The sequence below is a fragment of the Dendronephthya gigantea genome, unplaced genomic scaffold, assembly GCF_004324835.1.
Source record: "Dendronephthya gigantea isolate DGI-Jeju-01 unplaced genomic scaffold, DenGig_1.0 000215F, whole genome shotgun sequence".
Taxonomy (NCBI): Eukaryota; Metazoa; Cnidaria; class Anthozoa; order Malacalcyonacea; family Nephtheidae; genus Dendronephthya; species Dendronephthya gigantea.
In genome coordinates, this window is record NW_021163225.1 from 70,249 (window position 1) to 80,432 (window position 10,184).

Below are 10,184 nucleotides of genomic sequence, written 5' to 3' on the forward strand. Positions count from 1 at the left end.
GTTAAAATTAAGTCAGAGCTATCATGTCCCATGAAAAATATTTAAAGATCGTTTGTTGTTTAGAACATGTATTCCTGTCGAAGCTGAGCCGATACTCAATTCAAGTTCGTGTTACCCTTTGGTAAATTTTACTCGGTCTTATTGTGAAAATCATGGTATCTTGTTACCAAAGTACGTCTATAGAGCTCCGTATTATCAAGCTCGTGAAAACGACCATATGAATACGTTTGAAGATGATTTAAAAAGGCTGGGCAACTCAAAAATAATGCTTTATTTTAATATGAATATCAACGAAATACGCAAATGTATTTACGTCCTTAGTACAATTAGCTGTCATTTTCATTTTCCGATTTGTGACCGAACGCAAAGCGACTATCAAGAGCAAAAAGTTTGCCGCGAATCGTACCATAATGCTAACACTTATGCCATGAAATAGTGGAAGTAACTGTAACATTTGCGATAATTCGCTTTCCGGAAAGGAAGAAACTGGCCCGGGGGGAGCTACAACCATACAGGAATGCTGGTGAATCTCCAGAATGCTGGTACGAAGATTTTGAAAACTTAACAGGTAATTTATGTTATGCATTGCACGTGGTTATAAAGTGATTTGATTATTTACGTAAATTGTAAAACGTACTACGAAGTTTTATGGAGGAGTAAAGTAAGAAAAAAATGAATTTTTCCTTTAAAACTTTTATCTTTCTCCTTTTTCTTTCTTTTGTTCAATTGAACCAAAATAATTTTTCCGGAAGATTTTGCTCTAATCAGAAGCTAATAAAGCCTAAATGTTACAAACCGTGTTTTAAAAATGAAAAAAGGCTGTGGATAATTCCTTTCTCATATGCAAAGCTTAAAACCCGATTTTCAATTTTGAAAGATTTTTCACTTTTGGCCCTGTTATACGGTTCAATTTTTCTTGCAACTTGCAATGCAATTCAATTTAGTGGGATGTAAATTAGTGAAGTGTCAATTTGTTATGGTAAGAACGTTTATAGAGTGTAATCAAAATTAAAATTTGGTAATTTCCAAATTTACATCATTCAAAAGTAGAATTGCATTGAATTGTAAGAAGAATTGCACCGTGTAACAGGGCCTTTAAAATTTAAACATTTTCAGCCCAGAGCAAAGTTTTGCTTACTCAAAGACCTCGACATGTATTCCCAATTTTCCTAAATTCCACATTGTATAGATACACCCAAAGAAGTTGAATCGACAGGCAATTTGGGTAAGTGTGAAAAAAATGTATGCAATTATTTTCATTTTACTTTACCAAATGGAACAGATATAATTTAATACTTGGTATCACAAACGTGGAAATTTCTGACTTCTTTATAGAAGTATACTATAAGCACAATACAACACAATATTAGCGGAATGTTGTTCCAAGAGCACTTCGGGTATATTATCTTCTACGCTGAATCATTAGTAAATTTCACTTTGTTCAAAGATGCCAGTTGCTTTAGCTTTTGAACGTGATAGTTTGCCAGCTCAGTTACTCGATCTCAAAAATTTCAATTTGAACACATTTTAACATTTGAACACATCTAAACCTAATAACTAATATTGCCTTAATCGAGATTGATTGACAGGCAGAACCAAGGAGGCGTTTATACTTTCATCATTGCTTAAAATGATAGAGATTTTTGGTGTTTATTGTTTGCTTGTTAAGAAACCTCATTATTAGCATGACAAAATTGCTGGTTGCTGATTGGTTAAGAGTGATACAGTTAAATATTTTCTGCAAAAATAAACAACATGGCGGATAGTTAAACAACTTTCTACATTCAAAAATCAAATTTAACAGTCCTAAGCCATCATAGGTATAATTACAGAAGGCGTAATTAAACACACGGGCAGCAGTTGAAATAATTCACTGAAAATGATAATAAACTCATTGTTAACATAAAATAACTGATTCCAATTTGATGTCATCTATTCCGGCTTATACAGTGGTGTTAGTATACTTCTTGTTGATCTGTACCGTTTAAGCGGCTTGTGCCCAATTGAACCTGAACATTTTTTCATATGTGTATCCTTTTACCCAGATTGCCTTTACTTAAACGGAAGCAATTACCATGGCAATATATCAGTGACAGCCTCCGGTGTTCCGTGTCAGTCATGGACGGAACAATGTCCACATCGTCATACCATGAACACCACATATCCCGAATTAAATAACGCTAAGAATTATGTCGTAATCCCAAGAACTCAGGGCAGCGACCTTGGTGTTTTACTGCCGAGAGGAGCAAGAGATGGGAGTACTGTGATATCCCTAAGTGTACACCAGGTATCGTGGGGTTTATTTCACGTGTGTGAAGAAGTTCATCTTCGTTTCCCATGCACATGTGAAAGGTGAAAATATAGATGTGTTGTTTTCAATACACTTTTTTTTCAACGCATTAAACTTCCGAAAGAAGTAGCGGTATAACTATGTGTCACGTTTGTTTTGTTGGGTATAAAAATTTGTTTGTATTCAAAACCAATATGTTAAATTATTTTGTTTAGTTGACGGTAATTATGGCAACCTCTCATTAATAAATAGTTGTAATGTAAGTTGCGGTGAAGGTTTTGAAACATGGCAACGAGTTTGCAACAATCCTGAGCCAAAGTTTCATGGAAAAAACTGTAGTAACATCGGAGAATCAGTCGTATACAGACCTTGTTTAGCTAAACCCTGCCCAGGTAAGGGAATTATTTTGTCAAAGCATGCCGAAATTAGCCGATGACATATAGTCGCAAAGGTGCTGTAAGAACCAACATAAGCGTAAACAGAATTTAGTCGGTTTTAGTTACGTTCGCAAACCAATATAGTTTTTATACAAGCTTCCAAAGTGAAAAAATGTACTTGTAATCAACATGTACGCGAGGAAATTACGAATAGCAATAGTTCAAGTCCCAGAATAGTTTTCAATTTCTCAGGCTGTATTTGCTGGCATTACGCCTCAAGTTTTTTCACTTTCGGGTAGAAATTACTTACACGTCCCATCCCACGTTCAAGTTGTTTACTAACTTTATAATACCTACAAGCTAATTTACTTATTGATGTCACCATGCAAACATACAAGAATATTATAACATTTTAATGTTGTTATTACTAGTGAGTGGCGGGTATGGCAACTGGAGTTTGAGTATTCCTTGCAATGTTTCTTGCGGTGAAGGAGTAGAAAAATGGCACCGTAGTTGTGATAATCCAGAACCAAAATACGGAGGCCGTAACTGCAGTGGGCTAGGAAACTCGGCTGAGTTAAGGAAATGTAGAAGAAAACGTTGTCTCAGTAAGGCTCAAACTAACTGCTAAATACTGCTAAAAAGTAATCTCATGATATTCTTTTGCCCTTCGGGCTTCTTCAACCTATTTCTACCTCACTATATAGTCATCTCTTTCAGTTCTAACTTTCAGTGCAGAAATCTACTTATTATTGACCCAGTGCTTACAGAATCGGGATTTCATCAGGAATAACATACATACATACATACATACACACATACATACACACATGCAATTTTTAATGAGACATTTAGCTGAATTAGAACTCGCGGCTGTTTGTGTTTTTTTCCAATTTTCACTTTGCAGTTGCTGGTATTCATGGCAACTGGACAAAGTCCTCCCCGTGCAGTGTCACGTGTGGTCAAGGTGTTGAAATATGGATGCGACTGTGTGATATACCCTCTGAAGAGTTTAGTGAGAATTGTAGTAAGCAGGGAGCAGCTTATCGGGTTCAAGTATGTGAGATGAAACATTGCTCAGGTAACCTTGACTCGGTCTTGTTACATCAGGGTGGATCGCGCAAAATTTTCAAAATGTTTCCAAATAGATTTTGCTTGTTTGTTATACAACTCTATTTTCTGCATTCTTTTTTTAAACAACTTCTTTGGTGTATTTACAGATGTTTTCGACAAAGAGACGATTTCTATCATCATTGCTATTGTTGCTTTTGTGTTTGTCGTCGTAGTTTTGGTTTTGATCATTCGAAAACGAAAACCCAAAGAAGGTAAAACATCTAATTTCTACTCAGTGACTAAATGTAGTTTGATCATACCTCTTCTATTTTTTAGCTAAAAGCATCGCCAGGAAAGGAATGTAGAACCCCCCCTCCATATACGGATGCCGCTAATGACGTCACAGTAAGTTGCCACGAGAACATAATGTGGGAATTCACGATAGTTCCACGTGAGCATGTGTTATGTATTAGCGGATAATGACGTCACACTAAATGATAACTACATATAGTAACTATAGTAACTACATAATAACTACACGATAGTTTCACGTGTGGACACGTGATATGAACACTGCATAATATTGTCATTATTGTGTATATAACCTTTGGGTGAATCGGTGCGAGGGATTGTAAATGAGACGGGGAGATGTTAAAGCGTCATCATGGTTCTTCGACATTGGTCTAAATTAGTCAAACTTGTCTACCAAAGGTCGCAAGACATGTTCGGCGAAAGATTCATAAACTCCCATTCGGAGTTCCGGAGCTGAGACGCTGTACCGCTAGCGACTTTACAAAATATCGTAGGCAATATAGAACTTCTCAAGGGACTCCAAATACCAAATATAAACTTAGAAGATCTTGGATGTCCTAGAGCAGATCATCTTTTCTATATGCTCGACTCAATCGAGACATGTGGAAATCACATAACCGAGGTAAATGCTCATCGGCATTGCGCAAAAGTTTAAGTTGAGGCATATGGGGCGCTGTTAGAAGATCAACGATAAAGACCTAAAAAACCCCAGTTCTTTTAAGAACCACCAAATCTATAAAATAATATGAATAAAATCGAGATAAACATATAAAATCTCCCAATCATAGCAAACAACACTACATTTACAATCCCTCGCACGGATTCACCTAAAAGTTATACACAATATTATGCTGTGTTCACATCACGTGAAACTATCGTGTACATTTCACTGAGCTATATAATAATTCCTGGAGGACCGGCTCTTGGCCAGAAAGTGAAGCAAAAAACATGGCGGATTTCGGCGTTTGCTGACGCCACTAACAGCTGGGAAATTTGTTGCGCATGCGCTAGTTCGGCTTGCGTGTACCCCACGAATATATTTCGCGCACTACACGGCGGACCTTTAAATATATAAACAAAAACATGGTAGCCAAACTTTTTTTTGGTATTTTGCTTGTTTTTAATGCCATCAAAAATAAAAAGGAATAAAAAGGAATAAATTTTGTGCCGTGTGTTGCAAATGCTGCAAAAAAAAATTAAATCCTGCAAGAAGTAGCCTTCCGCAAAGCACATTTTTGGAGAGTTGCTTTGGTCTTCGCTTGACGACGATGTACTGACACAGAGATTATATGCGAAATTACGCTTATGGGGGCAATTTATAATTAAAAACGATTTTGAAATTTTTCTTTCTACACCTCCAGGGAATTCAAAAGTACAATTAGAATTTTGGAGATTTCGGCTAATTTTCTTTTAATCTGGTCGAGTAGGGACCACGCGTAAATACAGAATGGGACGAAAAAAATCAAGGACATACTTTTAGAATATTTCTTGCTCGAGGGAACGTAACGGAGCTGACATACCGCGATACAAGGTGAAAAACTGTGTCCGTCTCCCTCCTGGATTTTATGAAAATATTTTCAGCTTTCCGTATATATTTTTTCGTATTTCATTTTTGTTTATTTTTTCTTCGGTTCAAAAAAATTGAACGAAGAAGTGGCTTCTTGCTCAAACGATGTGGGGAGGGTAATTTTTTCTCATTTAGCATTCAGGTAAGCCATTTTTATAATAATTTCGGGATTTTTTGTCTTTGGATTACATATTTATCACTAGTCTGACTACCAAAGCTTCTGAGCCATTATTACAATGATTTAAATCCATCAAAACGTATCGTATAAACAGCAAATATACTATCGTATTTTCGACCTTTGGTACACGAGCTAATTACAGTGCAATGTAAGTTATGCAACTTCTTGTTCAGGTCCACATTTCATTTTATGGCATTCAGGCATTGGAGTGGATTCATGACACCTCATTTCAGTCATTTGAGAAGAGTGACTACTTTCTCTTGACTTGAGTGGGCAAAAAATTGTGGGAATTAAATTCTTGGCAGTGTAAATCTTTTGAGTTTCATCTATGTTGTTTTTATGATATAGCAAGCATCTATGAAATAGGATTTGTGGAGTGTTTTTGTGCAAGCAGTAACTTACTTACATTTAATATGCCAATAGGTAAACCATTCCCCCAGTGAATGTATTAGTCTATTGATCCCCTCCCATCATCATTAACATGATGATGTGATGATAACATCATAACAATTAACATGATATGACTGACAAAGGTGCTCATTGGGTGCTGATACAAAGTAATACAATTTTGTGGCAAACAGTGTAAAATTGCAACTTCTGATAGTGGCTGTTAAAGCTTAGTTAATATATTATCTTTTCTGCCAATTTATCATGCAATTATCATGGCTTACAATTAATTTCTTAGCCTCTTGCACCTTGTGAATATATCTCGATGAGATCTCTATTTTCATTTTTCAGGATGAGCATGCCATGAATAATAAAGCAAGAGATGACTTGTCATGCAAATTGCTGGAACATTGAACTGAGATGAATACAGCACATTATACATGTTGTGATGAATGTGCATTGTTATTCTTAATTGCCATGTTAACTGATTTTCTTGTTCGCTTAATTGTGTTTTTACCAATTGTTATATTTATCGAAGAAATAAATATAAACATGCATTGACTGAGCAGGGTGTCTTCAAGCTCCAGCCACTTTAATAGTTTTCTGTTTATGGTATCAACCTCCAAGAGGGCCATGTTTATTTGTTAGGCTAATCAGGAATAATGGAGCGTACGGAGGGATAAATATTACTCATTACAATGACCAGGGGTCCATGGATGCAATTAAAAATACTAAAAACTTTTATAGCCCTTTGAGGTACAAGCTAATGATTTTGCATTTTGCCTGAGCTTTGCCTTCTGTTTCTTTGGCTTATGATTTATGCACAGGTATAAAGTCCTGAAGACATCATCACATACTAATTGCATTCTTTCTGTATTAAATTCTTCAGTTCATGGTTTTATTGGTTTAGAAAATCAAATTGATGCCCATAAATTCCCAGTTGTCCTCAAAATATCTTATGATAGCGCCAAAACTGAATTCAAAGTTCAAAAATTTATAAAACTTCATTGTGATATTGGAATGCATAAATAACAAATATATAAATAAAATAAAGCAATAAACCCGAGAATAAACGTTTATATATAAAACCTTTCAGTTCGTGTCAGTATTAAAATCTTTAGTTTGTCCACATTTTTTCGACATTTTAATCTATATTTGTCCTCGCATTGGCAAAAAACAGCGTCTATGACTTGTATTCATTTTAAAATAAAAACTTTATTGGAGGCCAGGGTGAAAAATATATCAAAAAAACAAAAACTATTTCAAAAACAAAATTCGGCAAAAAATTCATATAAACCAGGGGGGAGAAATGTTATTTAGAAAATCCAGGATGGAGAATGCTGCTGTAGGGGGCTCAGAATTGAGCCTGGTCAGTGGTAAATACCATGGCGAAAAGGAACCAAGTGGCGTCAGCAGAGCTTCTGCGGTTGCGCAGAAGGGTGAAGTCCGCCATGTTTTTTGCTTCAAAAAGATGGCGGACAAAGTTACTGAAATGGGAGGAGCCGGTCCTCCAGGAATTATTATATAGCTCAGTGGTACATTTAGTGTCACGTCATTATACGCTAATACATCACGTACACTAGTTCACATGAAACTATCGCGTATTCCCACATGATGTTCACGTGGCAACCTACTGTGACGTCATTGGCGTTATCCCCTTCATCCGTATAGGGGTTAAATTAAATGGGAAACTGGCGATTAATAAACTGAAATTATCTTCAATAAATAACTTTGAAAAGTGCGAAAAGATTATTGTGCCGAATAGTAAGTAACGTTGGGGAGAGGGGGATGTGGAAACGGGGTAATCGTTCCGGAATCCTGGGCCAAAACAAAACTGAACTCGTGTACTTTTTCTCGGATACAAGGTACATGTAATTGTAATTTAATGTCCAGAATCCACTTATCAACGTAATTTTTAATCCTAAATCTGGCCATAACCCTTACCCAACTACTTATACAGAACGATTAGAATGAAGCGATATATTCGTGGATTCTGGACATGAAATTATTACAGAGCAGAAAGTGCTACTAAAAAACATATTTACAACAGCAGTAAGAGCTAACCCCAACTGAAAAACTATGAATACATATATTGTGTTTAACTAATAAGTTGGTTACTCTTACAGACTATAAGCTAACATTGAGTCAGGGGATTATTTACTCCTTGGTTTTCATTCAATTCTTAATTTCTGCAGTGGTTCGTATTATCCTCATAATATTCCGCGTTCCTGGTCTGGCGACGCCACTCTAATCACCAAACATAATGACAAACAGAGAATTAATAATATTTGTATGATGATATTAGCATTTTATATTCCTTATAAGAGTCTTCACATTCAGCAACTCCGGAAAACCGTCCTCCAGAGTACGGTAATCTAACACCTGGTGGAAATCCGATTCCACAACATTCGCGTGGTGTTGTGCTGTGGAGAAGAGATTATATCAACACGCATTCTTCGCAGAGCTCTTGGTATGACAGGCTCCAGCTATTTCCACCATTGGCTGTTGATTGGCTTCGAAACGCGTGGGGAAATGTTGATGAGTCTGGCCACCATGTTTATGACGTCCTGGGACGTCATGTCAGAAATGTCTTCGTTCCATACGACGATTTGTGCTTCGAAACAAATAGGGCACAAGGAGAAAATGCGACAGAGCTTTACGACACTCCGGAAAGACCCTCAGCTGTCATTTTGCCAATGGAAATTGCTAGTATTCCCACAACTGAGATTGCTTGATCATGTATCACAGGACATACATGACTCTCTTTCCTGCGTGTCTTATTTTAAATGTGGCCGATTAAACTTCGAAGAATTCACTTCGTTACAACAATTTCCAGTAATTTGTAAAGGGCGTTCGAAATTCAAAAGAAACGATAGCAGATCGTATTTGACAACTTTAGATGCCCCAGGCGGGTTTTGTGTGGGGTTAGAATTGTAGTAAACACTTATTTTAGACTTACATTATCTGATTGTTATTTTAAATCGTGTATTTACCGTATCAATTTAGATACTTTCATACTTTTAATGATCGATGTGATTGCGTCTGATTGTGAATGCTATTAGAATACTTTTAATATATAATAGAAACCCTAGTCTATTATTATTAGCCCCTCAAATGCTCTTTTGCCCCCAGTGCACTGTTCTCACGATGCCAGTAATCAGGGCCATAGCTAGAAGCTTAATTAAATTGGGGGGTGTTTATTCATATTTTCATCATTTCCGACTGATTTCTTTTGTAAGCTATTGTTCCGGGCCTGCTGTAGGTAAACATGAGTATTTGAATAACGCCCCTCCCCCCCCAAATGAAGCGGTTTGGCTACGGCCCAGTGACAGTAATTATGTACTATAAACATCATAAACGGCTCAAAAATACTTTTTCACCAAACGGATATGGGAAACGCAAATATGTGCTACTAAAAGTCAGCGTCAATGTTTTGCTGAGATATGAAGCTTTACATAAACATAAACAGTGGATTATTTACCTTATCGCAGCACATCTCTCATTTTGACGAGAACAATAGGCAAGAGATCTCGTCTTTTAATTAGCCTGAATATAATTATATAAAAATTCGTATGTTTCAGTTGTAGTAAAATCTCGGAATCATTTTGCTCTAAATCCTTGCCAATTTATAGTTTTCATGCATGAATGGCAATGTTTTCAACAGCAATACAGCATAGGTATAGTCGAGCTTCGAAAACCGAGCGGGATGACGTGCCTGGATCCATTTGTTTAACAACAAACATCAATTAAGATTATGCCCCTTTTATCTATGTACTGTGGCTTCCAAAACGTTAAATACACTAGCTCCCATATGTCATTAAGATATTTTGTTTTGTCATATAGCAAATTATAAACTCTCACATGGTTCAAATGCGTATACAGAGATTTACATCCTCCCAATAGTCTACAACAACTATTCTAGTACATTTCGAGCAAGGAGCGTCCGAAATAGGGAGCATAAAAAACATCAGACATGCATATGACCATGCATGCATATAACATTCTTGTTTTTTTAAAAGA

General features: G+C 36.4%; 1 long non-coding RNA gene across 1 annotated transcript; it reads left to right on the forward strand.

Moving 5' to 3' along the window:
• Positions 1–468: 468 nt before the first annotated feature.
• Positions 469–2,127, forward strand: LOC114539733. Its single transcript, XR_003688931.1, has 3 exons — positions 469–568; positions 1,190–1,225; positions 2,046–2,127. It is a non-coding gene; the product is annotated as an uncharacterized LOC114539733 (long non-coding RNA).
• Positions 2,128–10,184: the final 8,057 nt, after the last annotated feature.